Genomic DNA, 23,111 nt, shown 5'->3' on the forward strand with positions numbered 1-23,111 from the left:
TCTCCGTATTCAGGAGAAGTTGGGGAATGTGTTTTGGGGTGTCATTTTACATATACCCATGCTGGGTGAGAGAAATATCTTGGCAAAAGACAACTTTTCCCATTTTTTTTTAACAAAGTTGGCATTTGACCAAGATATTTATCTCACCCAGCATGGGTATATGTAAAAAGACACCCCAAAACACATTGCCCAACTTCTCCTGAATACGGAGATACCAGATGTGTGACAAAAAATAAAAACTTCCATGAACTCACTATGCCCATCAGCGAATACCTTGGGGTCTCTTCTTTCCAAAATGGGGTCACTTGTGGGGTAGTTATACTGCCCTGGCATTCTAGGGGCCCAAATGTGTGGTAAGGAGTTTGAAATCAAATTCTGTAAAAAATGACCAGTGAAATCCGAAAGGTGCTCTTTGGAATATGGGCCCCTTTGCCCACCTAGGCTGCAAAAAAGTGTCACACATCTGGTATCTCCGTATTGTGTCTTTTTACATATACCCATGCTGGGTGAGATAAATATCTTGGTCAAATGCCAACTTTGTATAAAAAAATGGGAAAAGTTGTCTTTTGCCAAGATATTTCTCTCACCCAGCATGGGTATATGTAAAATGACACCCCAAAACACATTGCCCAACTTTTCCTGAATATGGAGATACCAGATGTGTGACACTTTTTTGCAGCCTAGGTGGGCAAAGGGGCCCATATTCCAAAGAGCACCTTTCGGATTTCACTGGTCATTTTTTACAGAATTTGATTTCAAACTCCTTACCACACATTTGGGCCCCTAGAATGCAGGGCAGTATAACTACCCCACAAGTGACCCCATTTTGGAAAGAAGAGACCCCAAGGTATTCGCTGATGGGCATAGTGAGTTCATGGAAGTTTTTATTTTTTGTCACAAGTTAGTGGAATATGAGACTTTGTATGAAAAAAAAAAAAAAAAAATTATCATTTTCCACTAACTTGTGACAAAAAATAAAAAATTCTAGGAACTTGCCATGCCCCTCACAGAATACCTTGGGGTGTCTTCTTTCCAAAATGGGGTCACTTGTGGGGTAGTTATACTGCCCTGGCATTTTCCAGGGGCCCTAATGTGTGGTAAGTAGGTAAATGACCTGTGAAATCCGAAAGGTGCTCTTTGGAATATGGGCCCCTTTGCCCACCTAGGCTGCAAAAAAGTGTCACACATCTGGTATCTCCGTATTCAGGAGAAGTTGGGGAATGTGTTTTGGGGTGTCATTTTACATATACCCATGCTGGGTGAGAGAAATATCTTGGCAAAAGACAACTTTTCCCATTTTTTTTTACAAAGTTGGCATTTGACCAAGATATTTATCTCACCCAGCATGGGTATATGTAAAAAGACACCCCAAAACACATTGCCCAACTTCTCCTGAATACGGAGATACCAGATGTGTGACACTTTTTTGCAGCCTAGGTGGGCAAAGGGGCCCATATTCCAAAGAGCACCTTTCGGATTTCACTGGTCATTTTTTACAGAATTTGATTTCAAACTCCTTACCACACATTTGGGCCCCTAGAATGCAGGGCAGTATAACTACCCCACAAGTGACCCCATTTTGGAAAGAAGAGACCCCAAGGTATTCGCTGATGGGCATAGTGAGTTCATGGAAGTTTTTATTTTTTGTCACAAGTTAGTGGAATATGAGACTTTGTATGAAAAAAAAAATATAAAAAATTATCATTTTCCACTAACTTGTGACAAAAAATAAAAAATTCTAGGAACTTGCCATGCCCCTCACGGAATACCTTGGGGTGTCTTCTTTCCAAAATGGGGTCACTTGTGGGGTAGTTATACTGCCCTGGCATTTTCCAGGGGCCCTAATGTGTGGTAAGTAGGTAAATGACCTGTGAAATCCGAAAGATGCTCTTTGGAATGTGGGCCCCTTTGCCCACCTAGGCTGCAAAAAAGTGTCGCACATGTGGTATCTACGTATTCAGGAGAAGTTGGGGAATGTGTTTTGGGGTGTCATTTTACATATACCCATGCTGGGTGAGAGAAATATCTTGGCAAAAGACAACTTTTCCCATTTTTTTATACAAAGTTGGCATTTGACCAAGATATTTATCTCACCCAGCATGGGTATATGTAAAATGACACCCCAAAACCCATTCCCCAACTTCTCCTGAATACGGAGATACCACATGTGTGACACTTTTTTGCAGCCTAGGTGGGCAAAGGGCCCCAAATTCCTTTTAGTAGGGCATTTTTAGACATTTGGATACCAGACTTCTTTTTACGCTTTGGGGCCCCTAAAATGCCAGGGCAGTATAAATACCCCACATGTGACCCCATTTTGGAAAGAAGACACCCCAAGGTATTCAATGAGGGGCATGGCGAGTTCATAGAAAAAAAATAATTTTGGCACAAGTTAGCGGAAATAGATTTTTTTTATTTTTTTCTCACAAAGTCTCCCTTTCCGCTAACTTGGGACAAAAATTAAAATCTTTCATGGACTCAATATGCCCCTCAGCGAATACCTTGGGATGTCTTCTTTCCAAAATGATGTTATTTGTGGGGTGTTTGTACTGCCCTGGCATTTGAGGGTCTCCGCAATCATTACATGTATGCCCAGCATTAGGAGTTTCTGCTATTCTCCTTATATTGAGCATACAGGTAATGAGATTTTTTTTTTTCCGTTCAGCCTCCGGACTAAAAGAAAAAAATGAACGGCACAGATTTCTTCATTCGCATCGATCAATGTGGATGAAAAAATCTCTGCTAAAAAAAGAAAAAGGAGGGGAAAGGCGTCTGCCAGGACATAGGAGCTCCGCCCAACATCCATACCCACTTAGCTCGTATGCCCTGGCAAACCAGATTTCTCCATTCACATCAATCGATGTGGATGAATAAATCATTGCCGGGATTTTTTTTTTTATATATACAAAGTGTTTGCCAAAGTATATGAACACCGCCACCTCCTCAGCTCATATGCCTCGGCAAACGTATCTTTTACTGCAGAGGAGAAATCTCGTCTTGCAGCGCCGCATACACCGACTTGCGTGTAATCTGACAGCAGCGCAATGCTTCTGTCCGAATGCACATCAGTGCTGCAGCTAGTCGATCGGTTGGTCCACCTGGAAGGTAGAAAAAAAAAAGAAAAAACCAGGCCGCAACGCAATAAATTTATTAACTTTTGAACAGAACATATTAAACTTTTTTTAACTTTTTTAACTGAACGTTAACTTTTTTACTTACCGGTATTTTTTTTTTGTTTAGTTTTTTTTACCTTTATAGAACAAACCTCTCCTTCCCCATGGGACAATGTGCAAAGCGCAAATCGCCCAAAGATGTGGCGAAGTACGTTATGCACTTTATCCCAGGTGAAAGGAGAGGTTTGCAGCAGCTGTGAGTAAAAGGGCCCTAATAGCCCTGTGTGCCTGTCCTGTGAGATGCAATCCCTATGCTAGGTGTACCTGTGTGTGGTACTTCCGGAAACACTCACCAAAGCATAGGGCAGGGTGGTCAGGACAGTCAGGACAGAAATAGCGGGTGTCACGACTTATTCCACTCCTGCTACAGACACGACATCTTTTTCGGGGTGACGGTTGGGTTGAGGTACCAGGAACGACACTGGGGAAATGTCGCTCGTGTAGACGGCTAACTACACTGGTGGATGGGGCCACGGAACCTCCTGGATACAGGAGGTTCTCGATGATCTCTTCCTGGAATTTGAGGAAGGATCCTGTTCTCCCAGCCTTACTGTAGAGAACAAAACTATTATACAGCGCCAATTGAATTAAATATACAGACACCTTCTTATACCAGCGTCTGGTTCTGCGGGAAACTAAATACGGAGACAACATCTGGTCATTGAAGTCCACCCCTCCCATGAGCGCATTATAGTCATGGACACAGAGGGGCTTTTCAATGACACAGGTTGCTCGCTCAATTTGGATTGTCGTGTCTGCGTGAATGGAGGAGAGCATGTAAACGTCACGCTTGTCTCTCCATTTCACCGCGAGCAGTTCTTCGTTACACAAGGCAGCCCTCTCCCCCCTTGCAAGACGGGTGGTTACAAGCCGTTGGGGGAAGCCCACGCGACTAGTTCGCGCGGTGCCACAGGCGCAAATCCGTTCTAGAAACAAATGCCTAAAAAGGGCCACACTTGTGTAGAAAATGTCCACATAAAGATGGTACCCCTTGCCGAATAAGGGTGACACCAAGTCCCAGACTGTCTTCCCACTGCTCCCCAGGTAGTCAGGGCAACCGACCGGCTCCAGGGTCTGATCTTTTCCCTCATAGATCCTAAATTTGTGGGTATAGCCTGTGGCCCTTTCACAGTGCTTATACAATTTGACCCCATACCGGGCACGCTTGCTTGGGATGTATTGTTTGAAGCCAAGGCGCCCGGTAAAATGTATTAGGGACTCGTCTACGCAGATGTTTTGCTCGGGGGTATACAAATCTGCAAATTTCTGGTTGAAATGGTCTATGAGGGGCCGAATTTTGTGGAGCCGGTCAAAAGCTGGGTGGCCTCTGGGACGGGAGGTGGTGTTGTCGCTAAAATGCAGGAAACGGAGGATGGCCTCAAACCGTGCCCTGGACATAGCAGCAGAGAACATGGGCATGTGATGAATCGGGTTCGTGGACCAATATGACCGCAATTCATGCTTTTTAGTTAGACCCATGTTGAGGAGAAGGCCCAAAAAAAATTTAAGTTCGGAAACTTGGACTGGTTTCCACCGGAAAGGCTGGGCATAATAGCTTCCCGGGTTGGCGGATATAAATTGTGTGGCATACCGGTTTGTCTCTGCCACGACTAAGTCCAAGAGCTCCGCAGTCAAGAACAGCTCAAAAAATCCCAGGGCCGAACCGATTTGAGCCGTCTCAACCCGAACTCCAGACTGGGCGGTGAAAGGGGGAACTAATGGTGCGGCTGAAGTTGGTGACTGCCAATCAGGGTTTGCCAGCACCTCAGGGATTCTAGGGGCTCTACGGGCCTGTCTGTGCGGTGGCTGCGACGGGGTAACTAGTGCACGTGCCACCGTACCAGCTTTAACTGCCCTTCTGGTGCTCGCCACGTCACCATGTTGTACGGCAGTGCTGGTACTAGGTCCAGGGAGGGCTGCGCTGCTGGTGTATGCCTCACCACGTGATCCGGCAGCGACAGCCCCACTCTGCTGCTCTTGAAGCGGATCCTGCGTAACCTGTGGTCTAGCGACACGGGGCCGGGTACGCCTGGTGCTGTCAGGGACCTCCACCTCCTCGTCCGAACTTTGGGTCAGAGAGCCACTGCTTTCCACAGGTTCATATTCTGACCCGCTAGATTCGTCAGATGAGGGTTCCCACTCCTCATCCGACTGGGTCAGAATCCTGTAGGCCTCTTCAGAAGAATACCCCCTGTTTGACATTTTGGACTACTAAATTTAGGGGTATTCCCTGAGACTACCCAAGAAAAAAATGCAAGCCTGTCTTACAAATGGGAGGCTAGCGAAGTACCGGAGGCCGCTGCGGTTGATAAAAAATATCAAAACTGATTTTTTTATCGCCGCAGTGCGTGTAAAATGAATGTGCAGTGATCAAAAAAATATATATTTTTTGTCACTGCGGTGGGGCGGGCGTGGGTGAACGCACGTGTGGGCGACAGATCAGGCCTGATCGGGCAAACACTGCGTTTTGGGTGGAGGGCGAGCTAAGGTGACACTAATACTATTATAGATCTGACCGTGATCAGTTTTGATCACTTACAGATACTATATAAGTACAAATGCTGATTAGCGATATGCTAAACAGCGAATAAGTGACTATGGTGCGGTGGGCTGGCCGCTAACTCACGCTAAACTACCTAACCAAGGGGCCTAAACTATCCCTAAAACCTAACAGCCAATACTAGTGGGGAAAAAAAAGTGACAGTTTACACTGATCACTTTTTTTCCTTTCACTAGTGATTGACAGGGGCGATCAAAGGGGTGATCAAAGGGTTAATTGGGGTGCAGGGGGGTGTTCTGGGGCTAAGGTGTAGTGTTTGGTGTACTCACAGTTCAGTCTGCTCCTCTGCTGGATCCAACCGACGAAAAGGAGGAGGAGCAGACAAGCCATATAACAGATCATATTTACTAATATGATCTGTTATATGACTTGTGATTGGATTTTTTGAAAATCGCCAGCCTGCCAGCCAATGATCGTTGCTGGCAGGCTGGTGACGAACTTTTTCTTTAAATTTTGCCGGCCCGCGATGCGCATGCGCGGGCCGGCTTTGAGCGAAATCTCGCGTCTCGCGAGATGACGCGTATATGCGTGATTGTGCGCAGCGCTGCAGCCTCCGGAACGCGAATCTGCGTTAGGCGGTCCGGAGGTGGTTAACATATATATCTCCTTGAGAAGCCAATTTGACCCTAAAGGGTTAATTCAACCTGTAATCTAAACTCTCTGCTCTGCTATCAGTGAACCTTTCCGGGATATATTGTTTCACATGCGGGTGTCAGGGAGCCGCTATCTAATAGCGGGAGACTCCCTGAACTTCAGGGAGACTTGAGACCCCTGAATATATGACAGTGGCCTGTTCCAGTGGTGGGTGACGTGAAGCCTGATTCTCTGCTATGACATGAAGACTGATTCTCTGCTGACATGAAGCCTGAATCTCTGTTATGGGACCTCTCTCCTCTGTCTGGGTGCCTGGGTCTAAATATATGACAATGGACTGTTCCAGTTTTGGCTGACGTGAAGCCTGATTCTCTGCTATGACATGAAGACTGATTCTCTGCTATGACATGCAGACTGATTCTCTGCTGACATGAAGCCAGATTCTATGTTATGGGACCTCTCTCCTCTGCCTGGGTGCCGGGGCCTAAAAATATCTGACAGTGGCCTGTTCCAGTGGTGGGTGACGTGAAGCCTGATTCTCTGCTATGACATGAAGACTGATTCTCTGCTGACATGAAGCCTGATTCTCTGCTATGGGACCTCTCTCCAATTGATATTGGTTAATTTTTATTTATTTTATTTTTATTTTTATTCATTTCCCTATCCATATTTGTTTGCAGGGGATTTAACTACATTTTGCTGCCTTTTGCAGCCCTCTAGCCCTTTCCAGGGCTGTTTTACAGCCTTTTTAGTGCCGAAAAGTTTGGGTCCCCATTGACTTCAATGGGGTTTGGGTTCGGGACGAAGTTCGGGTCGTGTTCGGATCCCGAACCCGAACATTTCCGGGAAGTTTGGCCGAACTTCTCGAACCCGAACATCCAGGTGTTCGCTCAACTCTAGTCTCAAGGTATTAAGTGTATGTATCCAAAATAATTCCTTCTTTTTTAATAGCAAGAATCTATTACCTCCACGTCTGGGCAGGGGAATATGATCAATAATCCAACCTTTTAATTGTTTCTCAGAATGGTTCTTCTCTACAAAATGTTTGAGAATGGGTAAATCCTGGCGTTTTTTCCTAATAGTGGATCGGTGATTAATTAAACGGGTTTTGAGATCAGTGGATGTCTCTCCCACATATAGCAATCTGCAGGGGCAACTCAAAACATAAATCACAAAGTTTGAATTGCATGTGAGGTAAAAAGAGATACCTCACATCCGTCGCTGGATGTATAAAAGTCTTGCCCTTGCAGATATGTTTATAATTGACACAGCTGAGACATGGGAAGCATCCCATGCTCCGCTGTGTCAATGTACTCTGTACTAATCCAGGACCAGGACCAATGTCCGCTCTCACCAGCTGATCCCGCAAGTTCCTGGATCTCCGGTAGGAGAATAGAGGGGGAGATCTAAATTCAGGAATTTGGTTCAGACAGCCTCCCAAAATGCCCCAATGTTTCCTAATGACACGATTAATCTTGCGACTGTGTTCAGTATATCGTGTAATGAAAGGGATCCTATTGTGGGGACCCTTTGTCTCCTTTCTCTTCAGTGTATCTTGTCTATCCATGTCTTGGATCTTATCAATTTGGGACTGTAATAGCTTGGGCGGATAACCCCTTTGTTTAAACTTCTCAACCATGACCTCAAGCGTGTCATCCAGAACCTCAGGGTTAGAGACGATCCTCTTAGCCCTCAGGAATTGAGAGAAAGGAAGGTGCTTCACCATATTACGTGGATGACCACTCTCAAAATGCAGGAGGGTATTCTTATCAGTCGGTTTGGTGAATAAACTAGTATGCAACTGTCCCTCCTGATATCTGACAGTGGTGTCCAAGAATTGGATCTCAGTTTCTGAATGTACAAGGGTAAATTGTAACTCCTTGTTAATACTATTAAGGTAACCCTGAAAATCCAACAGTTTGGAGCAGTTACCAGTCCAAATGAGGAAGATGTCGTCTCAGCTGTGTCAATTGTAAACATATCTGCAAGGGCAAGACTTTTATACATCCAGTGACGGATATGAGGTACCCTATCTCTTTTTACCTCACATGCAATTCTAACTTTGTGATTTATGTTTTGAGTTGCCCCTGCAGATTGCTACTAGATTTTAGAATGCTTTTATTTTTGAGGACTTTCATCCCAGTTAGGCCAATGGCCTCTTAAAATGTTAAAGTGTAACCGTCATATTTTTTTATTTGCTAATTTATTAGAGCTAGGCATGTATACCTGAGTTAGTCTGTCAATGATTGTCAAAAGATCTGTAATTACCTTATAATAGCTGTAGTGTGTGTGTATGTATATATATAATAAATGCAGTATACTGTTCTCTTCCATGTTAATAACTTTACACAGTTTAGTGTCATCTGCAAAAATTGATATTTTGCTGTGCAGCCTTCTACAAGATCATTACTAAATATGTTGGAGACAATAGGGCCCAATACTGATCCCTCAGGTACCCCACTAGTGACAGTGTCCCAATCTGTGTGTGTACCATTAGAAAACAGTAGGTGGTTATTAGAGATGAGCAAATTTTTCAAAAATTTGATTCGCCGGTTCGTTAAATTGTTCTGAAAAAATTTGGTTCGATACGAATATATTCACGGCGAATCGTGTTAAAAAGCGGCTATTTCCTGGCTGCAGAGAACCTTTATAGTGGTGTAGAACACTGTGCCAGTAACACACATAGGGAATCTGCTTTGGTAGTGAAATAATACTGTGAGTCCGTATGACATGCAGATGACAGGCGTCGCTCTTAGAATTACTGCACACTTCACTTATTAGGGCAGTCACGGGGCCAAAACTGACCAAATAACTCAAGTATGAACTCAGCCTTACAGGTCGATGTTAGCGCCAAGAAGAAATGCACTCCTTTTACACTGTCGTCAGCTGATTCCACATACAGTCAGGTCCATAAATATTGGGACATCGACACAATTCTAACATTTTTGGCTCTATACACCACCACAATGGATTTGAACAAGATGTGCCTTAACTGCAGACTGTCAGCTTTAATTTGAGAGTATTTACATCCAAATCAGGTGAACGGTGTAGGAATTACAACAGTTTGCATATGTGCCTCCTACTTGTTAAGGGACCAAAAGTAATCGGACATAATAATAATCATAAATCAAACTTTCACTTTTTAATACTTGGTTGCAAATCATTTGCAGTCAATTACAGCTTGAAGTCTGGAACGCATAGACATCACCAGACGCTGGGTTTCATCCCTGGTGATGCTATGCCAGGCCTCTACTGCAACTGTCTTCAGTTCCTGCTTGTTCTTGGGGCATTTTCTCTTCAGTTTTGTCTTCAGCAAGTGAAATGCATCGGATTCAGGTCAGATGATTGACTTGGCCATTGCATAACATTCCACTTCTTTCCCTTAAAAAAAACTCTTTGGTTGCTTTTGCAGTATACTTTGGGTCATTGTCTATCTGCACTGTGAAGCGCCGTCCAATGAGTTCTGAAAGCATTTGGCTGAATATGAGCAGATAATATTGCCCGAAACACTTCAGAGTTCATCCTGATGCTCTTGTCAGCAGACACATCATCAATAAATACAAGAGAACCACGCCATGACACTACCACCACCTGCTTTACTGATCAGGTGGTATGCTTAGGATCATGAATAGTTCCTTTCATTCTCCATACTCTTTTCTTCCCATCACTTTGGTACAAGTTGATCTTGGTCTCGTCTGTCCATAGGATGTTGTGCCAGAACTGTGAAGGCTATTTTAGATGTCGTTTGGCAAACGCTAATCTGGCCTTCCTCTTTTTGAGGCTCACTAATGGTTTACATCTTGTGGTGAACCCTCTGTATTCACTCTGGTGAAGTCTTCTCTTGATTGTTGACTTTGACACACTTACACCTACCTCCTGGAGAGTGTTCTTGATCTGGCCAACTGTTGTGAAGGGTGTTTTCTTCACCAGGGAAAGAATTCTTCGGTCATCCACCACAGTTGTTTTCCCGTGGTCTTCCGGGTCTTTTGGTGTTGCTGAGCTCACCGGTTCATTCCTTCTTTTTAAGAATGTTCCAAACAGTTGTTTTGGCCATGCCTAATTTTTTTGCTATCTCTCTGATGGGTTTGTTTTGTTTTTTCAGCCTAATGATGGCTTGCTTAAAGGGTTTCTGTCACCCCACAAAACTCATTTTTTTTTTTTTGGATAGTTAGATTCCTTATACGGCGATACAGGAGAATATAATATGTAAATGAGGGCTCTACCAGCAAGTAGGGCGTCTACTTGCTGGTAGCTGCTGCAGAAATCCGCCCCCTCGCCGTGTTGATTGACAGGGCCAGCCGTGATCTCCTCCTCCGGCCGGCCCTGTCAGTATTTCAAAAATCGCGCGCTTCTGGTCATTCTGCGCAGGCGCTCTGAGATGAGGAGGCTCGTCTCCTCAGCACTCCCTCAGTGCGCCTGCGCCGATGACATCACCGAAAGAGAAGACGTAATCGGCGCAGGCGCACTGAGGGAGTGCTGAGGAGACGAGCCTCCTCATCTCAGAGCGCCTGCGCCAAATGACCAGAGGCGCGCGATTTTTGAAATACTGACAGGGCCGGCCGGAGGAGGAGATCACGGCTGGCCCTGTCAATCAACACGGCGAGGGGGCGGATTTCTGCAGCAGCTACCAGCAAGTAGACGCCCTACTTGCTGGTACGAGCCCTCATTTACATATTATAAAACTTCGTTTTATAAAGAATCGGCCGCATGAAAGTAAGTAAGACTATTATATTCTCCTGTATCGCCCTATAAGGAATCTAACTATCCAAAAAAAAAATAATGAGTTTTGTGGGGTGACAGAAACCCTTTAACTGATAGTGACAGCTCTTTAGATCTCATCTTGAGAGTTGACAGCAACAGATTCCAAATGCAAATAGCAGACTTGAAATTAACTCTGGACCTTTTATCTGCTCATTGTAATTGGGATAATGAGGGAATAACACACACCTGGCCATGGAACAGCTGAGAAGCCAATTGTCCCATAACTTTTGGTCCCTTAACAAGTGGTAGGCACATATGCAAACTGTTGTAATTCCTACACCGTTCACCTGATTTGGATGTAAATACCCTCGCATTAAAGCTGAAAATCTGCAGTTAAAGCACATCTTGTTCGTTTCATTTCAAATCCATTGTGGTGGTGTATAGAGCCAAAAATGTTAGAATTGTGTCGATGTCCCAATATTTATGGACCTGACTGTAGATGTCTACAGAACCTGTTCTATTAAATGCTTATACAATCAGTATTGCTAATGCCAAAAAAACAGGAGTGGATCCAAAACAGAGATGACACGTGAATGGAATATTTGCATGTCTTCTGTGTTTTGTAACCACTCCTGCTTTTGGCTACCAAATCACAAGCCAATTCTGATGGGACCATACAGGCCTTACAGCTGCTACACAGACAAGATCCGTTGTGCATCTCATTTTTCCTTCCTTTTGACAGATTAGAAGAAGGGTCAAATAAATGATGTCAGCCAGGCCGAAAGGCAAAATAGTGGGGGAGGGTGGGAACAGTATGAGAAGTCCACAGAGTGGCCCTATAACATAGTGGTGAGGTGGAAGCAGCATGAGGAGGCCACAGAGTGGCACAATGACAGTCTGGAGGTGGCAGCAGCATCAGGAGGCCACAGAGTGGCAAGGTGACAGTGTGGAGGTGGCAGCAGCATGAGGAGACCACAGAGTGGCAAGGTAACATAGTGTGGAGGTGGCAGCAGCATGAGGAGACCAGAGTGGCAAGGTGACATAGTGTGGAGGTGGGTGGCAATACCAGTACACGCTGAAGATGGTGGGTGAAAGACAGAGTACTTGGCATCAGATGTGTGGCATCAGGCGGATGACAGCATCAGAATAGTAGCTGAGGCAGGTAGCCAGAATAAACCGGTCTCTTTTGTCAGTGTTGGTGTGGCACCTTGGATGATCTAGTCTGATGCATCAGGCATTGGTGGGTGGAAATCCTGGCCAATCCATGCCTGATTCATCTTGACAAAGGTCAGTCTCTCCACATTTTCGGTGTACAAGCGAGTTCTTGGGGTTAACTATGGCCCCCGCCGCACTAAACACCCGCTTTGATGCCACACTACTGGCTGGGCAGGACAGCTTTTCCAGGGCAAACTCTGCCAGTTGCGGCCAGTTTGGCTGCCCAGTAGTCCAGCGGATCTTCATTGTGGGGTGGCAGGGTGCTGTCCAAGTATGCCACCAACTGCTGGTCCAGGTCCTGCTCCAGGTATAGCTGCTGCTGGTGAGTAGTTTTTTTCACTATGTGGGTGAAGAAAGCTGTTCATCATTGACTCTAAACTCAGGTTGCTGCCGATGGAGCTGGTACTGCTCCTGCCACCCCACCCCTCCCCAGCAGCCATGGCAGTGGAGCTTGAGCGCAGAGGGCCCCCCGGTCAGACCTGTGAGAGGATGGACGATGGTGCAGATAGGCAGTGGCCAACTGACTACAGAGGATGTCTCTATAGTAGTTCAGTTTGTCCTCTCTCTCTCAGTGGGTGTAATAAATGCCCTAATTTTGGACCGGTAGCGAGGGTCCAACAAGGTGGGGAGCCAGAAGTCATCCCTCTGCCGAATGGTGACAATTCGTCAGTCACTACGCAAGCAAGTGAGCATGCATCGGGCCATTTGTGCAAGTGACTCGGAGGGACTCCCTCCATCTCCACTGCATACTGCCATGGTGTCGGGGTCCTCTGCCTCCTCTTCCTCATCGCTCTGTAGCTCCTCTGGCTGCTCCTACTCTTCCTCTCCTGTCACCTGTGTGTAAAAACCACCCATTTTGCTACACATTGCTTGTGCTCCAATGTCCTCCTCTTCCAGTTCAGCCCCCACATGGCTCATGTGGCCGTGAGATCTAGGCGCCACGTCTCCAGTCCCCTGACCAGCCAGATTTACCAGCATCTGTTCCAGAACATGAAGCAGTGGAATGACGTTGTTCATCCCATACTCCTGGTGACTGACAAATAATTTGGCATCCTCAAAGGGCCTAAACAAACGGCAGGTGTCATGCATGAGCTTCCACTGGCTGACATCAAAGTTACTCAGGGAAGTACTCCTGTCCGCTTGGATCATCAAGAAATCGTTTATGGCCTTTCTCTGTTTGTACAGTCGGTCCAACATATGGAGGGTGGAATTCCAACTGGTGGAAACGTTGCAAATCAGCTTATGTTGGGGGATGCCATTCTGGCTCTGCAGCTCAAGGAAGGGTGCGCTTTGCAGTGTACGAGTGGCATGCAAAATTTCCTGGCTATGTTTAGGATGTCTTGCAGATGGGTGGAAGACTTCAGGAACCCCTTGACAACCAGATTGAACACGTGTGCCATGCAGGGCGCATGGCTTTGCTCTCCTTGACGCAGCGCGGACACCATGTTCTTCCCGTTTTCAGTCACATGGTTCAGATTTTCAGTTGTCGCGGAGAAAGCCAGGATTCGATTTCTTGATTAAGGACACGGAGCAGTTCCTCCCCTGTGTGACTCAGTTCGCCCAGGCAAACGAGGTGCAGAACAGCGTGACACCGCCGTGCCCTGCACATGTGGTGTGCTGGAGGGGCCCTGTGAATTGTCCCTGCAGAGGAGGCAGAGGTAGACATTGTCGTAGGACCAATGGCGTGACAACGTGGATGCACAAGCAACGTCACCTGTCCAAGTTGCTGGTGTGGCTGTGCATGAACCACATTCACCCAGTGGGCCGTAAAGGACATGTATTGTCCCTGACCGTAGTTACAGCTCCACACGTCGGCGCTGCCATGCACTTCTGTTCTATATGTGTGTGCAGGGCTGATACTGCCATTTTGGCAAAGAAATGATTGCTGACGGAATGACTGACGAGGAGGAGCAGGAGCATCAGGATCAGCAGATGATGGGAAGGACAGACATCTCTCTTCAGCTGATGTGGTGGAGCCTTGACTGCCTGAAATCGGGTGCGTGCCATTGGGTGATGCAGTGGTTGCTTCGGCACATCGAAGCCACCGTTCTCCCAGGCCACTATGGTGACGCTGCATATGTTGATGCAGGGCCGTGGTGCCAACATTGGCACCCTGGCCATGCTTCACCTTCTGCTCACAGATTCTACATATCGCTATGTTCACCTCCTCCGGCGGCTTAACAAAATACTGCCACACCGCTGAGCAGGTGATTTTACCCCCAACACTACGAACTGAGTGACTGCTACCGCAGCTGCTTCTGTGAACCCGTGCACCCCTACTTTCCGGCCAGGTAGGCTCCTACGAAGCGGGTCGTCTACCCCGAGCACGTTTGGCTCCCGACCTCCCACTGCTGCCACCCTGCAGACTCCGGGATACGCTAGCGACTTGCTGGCTCCGCCGCCTCACGGGCAAGCTGCCACCCTCTTCACCCGATGATGAAGCCCCTTTGTCACCCGGCTTCCAAGTGCGATCAGCTACATCATCATCATCATTGAGTACTGTCTGCATGTCACTGATGTCCTCCTCAACCATCTCTGGGTCAGGAGCCTGACCGCTCGCAACACCAGCTCCCCACGCCACTCTCCTCATCACTACTTGAGTGCCTAGTGGAGGAAGCGGCGGATGTTTCTTCCACTTCTTGGATGGCCAGTAGCTGCTGACTGTCCTCTAGAAGCTCATCCTCGCTGTATAGTGGGGCTGAGCCCACAGCATATAATACTTCTCTGTCTGAGGGAACAGAAAAGGACAGGGGCAGATTGAGCACAGGTCCCGGGCCATGCCAACTAAGAGTTGTGTCTGACGAACCCACCGACTCTTGGCTGGGGGTGTCTAATGTCACTTGGGACGAAGTGGATGACCGAGTCAACCATTCATGAACCGTTGGGTTGCTGGGCAAGACACGACCGCTAGATGACTCCGGGGACTCAGGCCTCTCGCTGCGACTCCTGCTGCCACGCCCCCTTACTCTGCTGCGACCTGTGCCTGCGCCAGAAACATTTAAGCCTCTGCCACTCTCCTGTGCAGGGCCTGGCACTTCTCTGTCTGACATACTGTTAGATCAAAAAATAAAATAAAAAGGAAATTAAAACACCCCAAAAAAGTCTGTAATTTTCTCATTTTACCACACAATGGCTAATAAGCCCTTTTTTTTCTCAAAGAATACACGCTAAAAAGGTCTGTTATTTTCTCACTTTACCACACAACGGCAAATACTTTTTCTGCCACTAATACATGCCACAAAAGGCTTTAAAACATAACTGCACTGCTGAACGACAAATATATTTTTGTTTTGCCACTAATATACAGCAAAAAGGACTTTAACCCCCAGAGGACCTGTGCCATACATGTACGGCAAACCGAACGTGAATTAATGACCAGCGCCGTGCATGTACGGCTCGAGGTCTGCCGGGCTCTGGGAGAAAATCGTGGGAAGACCGGAGCGCAATGGCTGCTCTTACCGACAGGCAGCCATGCTGGGTAAGGGCAGCATCAGCCCCCCCTGCAGCTCCGTGCGCTGTAATTGGCCAATCAATGAAGACCGACACATCACAGCGCCAGAAGTTTTGATTTTTGCACGCACATAATATCTGTGTGCGTGCGTCCAGCATCTGCTTAGCGCTGATCAGAAACATCCATTTTTCTGACCGGTCTGCTTAGAGCAGGGGGTGCCTGGTTTGATGCTCGGGTCTCCCATTGACTTTCATTGTATTAAATTGTACTCGAGCACCCGCGGTATTCCCCCGAGCACTGCAATGTGCCGAGCATAGCGATGCTCGAGCCGAACAGCAGTTTGGCCGAGCATGCTCGCTCAACACTATTAATTTTCCTCAGTGAATACAATGTAGAAAAGTATTATCGCTCTATGCAATTCCCCCCTCATCACTCTGTAAATGGCCAACACCTTCTGATTCATATTTTTTACCATTTCTATATAATTGAAGAACATTTTAGGGTTAGTTTTACTCTTTGGCAATAAATCTGTCTCTAGTTTATCTGCTTTTATTTGTCTTTTATTCTATTTATTTCCTTCTTTTGCTTTCTTTACAATTCTATTTATCCACATTGTTTTTTTTTTCTTGTTCCTAAGGCGTCATGCACACGACCGTTGTGTGCATCCGTGGCCGTTGTTCCGTTTTCCATAAAGTTTTCTGCGGTCCCATTGACTTTCAATGCACCGTTGTTCATCCGGAAAATGCACCGTTGTTCATCCGCGGCCGTGATCCGTGTTTCCTGTCCGTCAAAAAAATATGACCTGTCCTATTTTTTTGACGGACAACGGTTCACGGACCCATTCAAGTCAATGGGTCCGTGAAAAAACACGGATGCACACAAGATTGGCATCCGCGTCCGTGATCCATGGCCGTAGGCTACTTCCACACAGACGGATCGCAGTACGTCTGCATAAAAGCTTATTCAGAGCTGAGTTTTCACTTTGTTTGGTTGCCATGGTTACCGATCGGAGTCCCAGCGATTAAACTGGGACTCCGATCGAAACTCTCCGCTGCCACCAATGATGGGGGGGATTTTAATTAGAAGGGGGCACACTGGCCACCAATGAATGTAATACGAGGGAGGGAGGGGGGGGCCGCACTGGCCACCAATGAATGTACAGTAATACAGGGGAGGGAGGGGGGGCCGCACAGGCCACCAATGAATGTACAGTAATACAGGGGAGGGAGGGGGGGCAGCACTGGCCACCAATGAATGTACAGTAATACAGGGGAGGGAGGGGGGGCACACTTCACCAATGAATTTAAAACTGGGGAGGGAGGGGGGGTGCCCCCTCCTGCCTGGCAACACCTGATCTCTTACAGGGGGCTATGATACGCACAATTAACCCCTCAGGTGCGGCACCTGAGGGGTTAATTGTTGCGATCACAGCCCCCTGTAAGAGATCGGATGCTGCCAGGCAGCAGGGGGCAGTCATGTACAAAGTTCTTAGTATATTCTAACTTGAAGCGTCCCCATCACTATGGGAACGCCTCTGTGTTAGAATATACTGTCGGATATGAGTTTTCACGATCTAACTCAAATCCAATGGTATATTCTAACATAGAGACGTTCCCATGGTGATGGGGACGCTTCAAGTTAAAATATACCATCGGATTGGAGAAAACTCCGATCCGATGGTATAATAGTGACTCCTGACTTTACATTGAAAGTCAATGGGGGACGGATCCATTTGCAATTGCACCATATTGTGTCAACATCAAACGGATCTGTCCACATTGACTTGCATTGTAAGTTAGGACGGATCCGTTTGGCTCCGCACGGCCAGGCAGACACCAAAACAACTTTTTCCTTCATGTCCGTGGATCCTCCAAAACTCAAGGAAGACCCACGGAAGAAAAAACGGACACGGATCACGGACCTACAGACCCCGTTTTTGCGGACTGCAAAAAAAAATGGTCGTGTGCATGAGGCCTTACCCTTTTATTCCCATAAGGTATGTACCTCTCACAATTTAGATTTTAGGATGCTTTTAAAAATATCCTATTTTGTGGCTGTACTTTTATTTTGAGGACTTCATCCCAGTTAGGTCAATGGCCTCTCTTAGTTGGTTAAAGTGCATATTTTTATTTTATTTGCTAGTTTATTACAGCTAGGCATGTATACCTGAGTTAGTCTGTCAATAATTGTCAAAAGATCTGTAATTACCAGAGGAGCCATCTTGAGAATGCCCTCATATTGTAAATGTTTAAACAGCCTTAACTAAGGGAAAAACTCAAGGAAAACTGTGATATGTAAAGAAACTAAAGATTGCTTTATGCATAATGCTGCTGCAGCCGTAACATATGCTAAAATAGATTTTTTGATAAAAACATGACAGGTACACTTTAAATTTAGCTTTTTTGAAGTTTGAATGACAATTGTAAGGTTGTTATTTTATGGTCACTATTTGCCAGGTGTCCACCAACCTAAACATCTGTTGTTCTGTCAGGTCTATTGGTTAATACTAAGTCCAGTGTGGCCGTCCCTCTAGTCAGGTCCTGAACCAGTTGGGAAAGGTAATTGTCTTTGGTTATTGCCAAGAACCTATTTACTTTGAGATCTAAAGCTTTTAGTTTCCCAGTCTATATCTGGGTAGTTGAAGTCCCCCATAATAACGACCTCATGATTTACCGCCTTGTCTATTTGGTTTAGTAGTAGATTTTCTGTGGACTCTGGTATATTAGGTGGCTTATAATAAACTCCTATTAGTATATATTTTTTTTTCTCCATGTATTTCTACCGACAGTGACTCCACATGTTGATGTCCCTCACTTACATCTTCCCGGAGTGTGGGCTTTAGACAGGACTTTACATAAAGGCAGACCCCTCCCCCTCTCCAGTTTTAGACTCTAACCCTGTACATTAACTGCCCAGTCATAGCTATCATCCAGCCATGTCTCAGTTATTCCCACTATGTCATAGTCCTCCTCACACATCACTAATTCCAGTTCACCAGTTTTATTAGTCAGGCTTCTGACATTAGTATACATGTAATTAACAGGTTTTTGTATATTTTTTACAATACAACTGTAGTGTACGGGGACGGTAATGCCCGTCACTACAAAAGGGTACTTGCTGTGCTGTCGTGTCCCCTTGTTTATGGGGAGGTTGGTTATAAAATGTAATTGAATGTAATGCTATGTATTTCCCTGTTACTGTGAAACTTGCATGTACAGGCCTGCTAGGGGTGTCATTCCAGCTCTTGGTCACTAGAGGGAGCTAGGGAGCCCTAGTTTATATAAGGCCCAGTCAGGGAAGGGAAGGAGAGTCTAGTCTAAAGTGTCTGTCTGAAGCTGCAGCCTGTAGTCTGTAGCTGGAGCTTAGACTATGTCAGAGACAAGTCCAGGCCTGAAGCCTGCGTACCAGGAGAGGGTATTGCAGTCCCTGTAACCGGGTTCCAAATCCAAGAGAAGGTTCCCCTCCTGAATTCATATATGCAGAAGCAGGAAGACCACTGTTAAAAAGACTGGAGTCTAGAGTTGAGAAGGTTCTAGAGCCTGAGGAAGCTGAGAGGGACAGAGGCAAGCCAAGGAAAGCAAGAGGTACTTAAGTCCACAGAGGAGGTACTTTAATAGAATAAAACCAAGGATATACGCCAGAGCAGGGCATTGGACCTTGGAGAAGAGTTTCTATGTTCCAGGATCAGTCAGGATTAGAGTGCAAACGGCCTGTACTGCAAGTCCTGAGTAAAACACTCTGAAATCACCTTGCTGTAATTGTATTGCCTGCATCAACCGTATTGAAAGATCGACTGTATGCAAAGGAACTGCGTTTCCATTATTGTCCCTAGTCTCATGATAACTACTAAAGTTGGAGTTCTGCTTTAACCTCACGTGTTCCTCAGTTATTCCTGCTATCAGCAAACGGCGTGCCACTGTTTAATTGGCACTGGCGTCACGAACATTTTCTATTATCACCTGCCCTTGCAGAGAGTCAGCCGTACCAGGTTAGTGACTATTGCACTACAACACCCAGGGACATTTACAACACAACTTGAGTACGCTGCACCTCTCTTTTGGCGTCACGAACAGGATCCGCACGCTTTCTAGTGCAAGAAGCGTGAACTTTGTGCCTTATACAGTGCCCTGTGACCAAAGTGACAAACTACCCGTTTATTTCAAGTGGACTTTGTGGACTGAAAATCATACCCAAAGGGTATCAAAAACCCCTAAAAAGCGCTGTGCAGTGTTGCACTATCAAGAGGAAGAAAATCGCCGCATTGGAGTGTGGTTTTATGGACTTTTCATCATCCTGCTTGCTGTCAGTGAATAGACAGCGTTTCTACCCAAAGATGTCCGCTGAGGCTGCTGAAATAGCTGCTGCGTCATCTTCATCCTGAAAAGGCGGGAAAAATTGGCGCCTTTCTGAGGAAATAGCGGGAAGGAGTTCAAGGTCAGGCGCCACTGCTTATCTGGACATTTGCATGTCTGCCAGCATGGACACCGCCTTCCATATACTGGAATACCTGGGGGGCGGCCTCCCAGTGCAATGGGAGGAGCTGGCTGATTTAATTGACGGGACCCTATCGCTCTCCAGAGAAGGATCGAGCATGTTGGAAAGTGAACAGAGCGTTGCTGCAACGTCCGCACCGGAGATTTCAAAAATGAGTGATATTGGTGTAGAGCCAGAAGAGGCTCCACCGGCCTACTCTCCGGGACCGGAGAAACCCGACTGCCGCCCACGGGAGGAAGAACCAGAGCATCATTACAGCTCATGGAAAGACTTCTTTCAGCCCTCTTTCAAATGGTCCTCACTAATGGCGGAGATCCGGGAGGCCGCTATAAAGCGGAATACAAAGACCAAGATCTATTATGAAGAGTTGACCAAGACAATCCATGAAAGACACAGCAACACACAACCCCGCCTGGAAAGGAGAAAGGGGTTGGTGGTGTCCTTTGACAAAACCCGTGGCTACGGGTTCATCCAAGATTATGTGACTGGCAGAGACCTGTATGTTAATAGAAGGTCTGTCAAGAGAGACTACCTCCCTTCCTATCAGCACAGCCTCCGCGAGGGAGAGGAAGTGGAGTTCACCCCTGCCGAGAGCCTGAGAGGGCCTTATGCAACTGCCGTGACCCGTCCCAAGCGAGGACCTGAGGACTGGGAAGCAGAAGAAGAAGACTACTCTGGCTGCGAGCGGGAACCGGAACGCTCTCCAGAGCCGGCCCATCACGCCTTCCAGGAGCGGAGCTCCTTCATTGGGCCTAACGTCTTCTGGCAGCCAACCGTGTTGGAAAAATGGATGAGCCCCTATCCTTCCCCCGAGCTGCCTCGTCGGGAGAAGACCATGCGAGAGATGGAAAATTTAAAAGGACTTCAAAATACCTTTGAGAACATCCGGAGGGGTCGGAGACCCGATGCATCACCAGAACCTGCGGAGGCCGAGTCCGAGCCATCGGTGACTGTACCTGCGCCGGCGGCGCCAGCAGATGACAGCGACTCCGACACGGAGAGCATCGGTGACCAGATTGTCCGACTGGAGGAGAAGTTGTGGGAGCTGCGCAAGATCGCGACCGCTAGGATCCAGACGCCGCCAAAGAAGGACGAGGTAAGGGTGCCTGTCACCACCCGTAGACCACCTTCTGCTACCACCGCTCCGTCGGTGCCCCAAAGAAGACCCCCTGTTGCTGGAAGTTGCTGCACAGAGCCCACCGGACCGCTTGCGGCGGCGGTACCAACTCCACTTCATCCCACAATTATTATGCCGGGACCAGTACGGTCCACCCAAGGGTTTACCCCTAGGCCCATGGGGCCAATACCTATTAGGGGCCCCTTTACTCTGCAGCTGCCCCCTAACACCGTTATGTGGGCCCATCCTCCTGTAGAGGACTACTACAGGCCATATTTGCCAGCAGGGCCGAGTGATTATGATATGCCTCTGTAAATCAGCCTGCTAGGCCTTTGACTTATGTTTCCAAAGAATTATGTTGTTAACCCTTTCGGGACAGGAGTCCTATGTTTACTGGTCGTTTGTTGCTGCTGCCAGTTTATCCACGGCTCAGTGGTAGGTGTTCACCACTGAAGTATTAAAGTCAACGAAGCCCAGTTTGTTTCCAGGACCTCCTGCCTGCTTTTGCTACCCCACGCCAAGTTGTGCCTGTTCCTTAGTTGCACCTTTTACCCTTAACCCCCTTTTCAGGTTGATCAGGGGTATTACAGCACTTGCCTTTGCTGTCATTTTATTGTGCAACTTGATACTAAGGAACCGTGCCCGGAGACAGACTCAAAAGAACCTGAGCCTCTGAGATTTTTGCTCTTTTAAAAGGAAATGTGCCCAGAGATGGACTCTACCGCATGAGAGCCTCTGTGATTTATAGGAAAATAACCTGGGTACGGACTCATGTTTGTTCTTTGAGCCTCCAAGAACTTTTATACTGTTTTATCCATTTCGCTGTTCTATTATGGACTTATTCATTGTCATGGACTATCCTGGTTATAATGTTACGCTGCGCCAGGTCAGCGCCCCAGTTCCATTCACTATCCTGAGAAGAAGAGAACGACGCCCTTGTCACTACCCTTCACCTTTATCAATTGGACCTGATCTGAATGTAAATGCAGATGAATTACATATATGTATGCCTGCATGTCTCTTTTTCTATTTCAGGTAGAGATTCCAGTTGGGCGAGCCCTGATGGAGTACGAGGTCGTACTCAGCTTAAAGCAGTGGGGTATGTAGTGTACGGGGACGGTAATGCCCGTCACTACAAAAGGGTACTTGCTGTGCTGTCGTGTCCCCTTGTTTATGGGGAGGTTGGTTATAAAATGTAATTGAATGTAATGCTATGTATTTCCCTGTTACTGTGAAACTTGCATGTACAGGCCTGCTAGGGGTGTCATTCCAGCTCTTGGTCACTAGAGGGAGCTAGGGAGCCCTAGTTTATATAAGGCCCAGTCAGGGAAGGGAAGGAGAGTCTAGTCTAAAGTGTCTGTCTGAAGCTGCAGCCTGTAGTCTGTAGCTGGAGCTTAGACTATGTCAGAGACAAGTCCAGGCCTGAAGCCTGCGTACCAGGAGAGGGTATTGCAGTCCCTGTAACCGGGTTCCAAATCCAAGAGAAGGTTCCCCTCCTGAATTCATATATGCAGAAGCAGGAAGACCACTGTTAAAGAGACTGGAGTCTAGAGTTGAGAAGGTTCTAGAGCCTGAGGAAGCTGAGAGGGACAGAGGCAAGCCAAGGAAAGCAAGAGGTACTTAAGTCCACAGAGGAGGTACTTTAATAGAATAAAACCAAGGATATACGCCAGAGCAGGGCATTGGACCTTGGAGAAGAGTTTCTATGTTCCAGGATCAGTCAGGATTAGAGTGCAAACGGCCTGTACTGCAAGTCCTGAGTAAAACACTCTGAAATCACCTTGCTGTAATTGTATTGCCTGCATC

General features: G+C 46.8%; 1 protein-coding gene across 1 annotated transcript in view; it reads left to right on the forward strand.

Annotated features, from left to right (window-relative positions):
* The window catches only part of LOC120981622 (NACHT, LRR and PYD domains-containing protein 3-like), a 3,400,916-nt gene that overhangs the window by 3,016,987 nt on the left and 360,818 nt on the right, over nt 1-23,111 (forward strand). The window lies entirely within an intron of this gene.

This window comes from Bufo bufo, chromosome 11, assembly GCF_905171765.1.
Source record: "Bufo bufo chromosome 11, aBufBuf1.1, whole genome shotgun sequence".
Taxonomy (NCBI): Eukaryota; Metazoa; Chordata; class Amphibia; order Anura; family Bufonidae; genus Bufo; species Bufo bufo.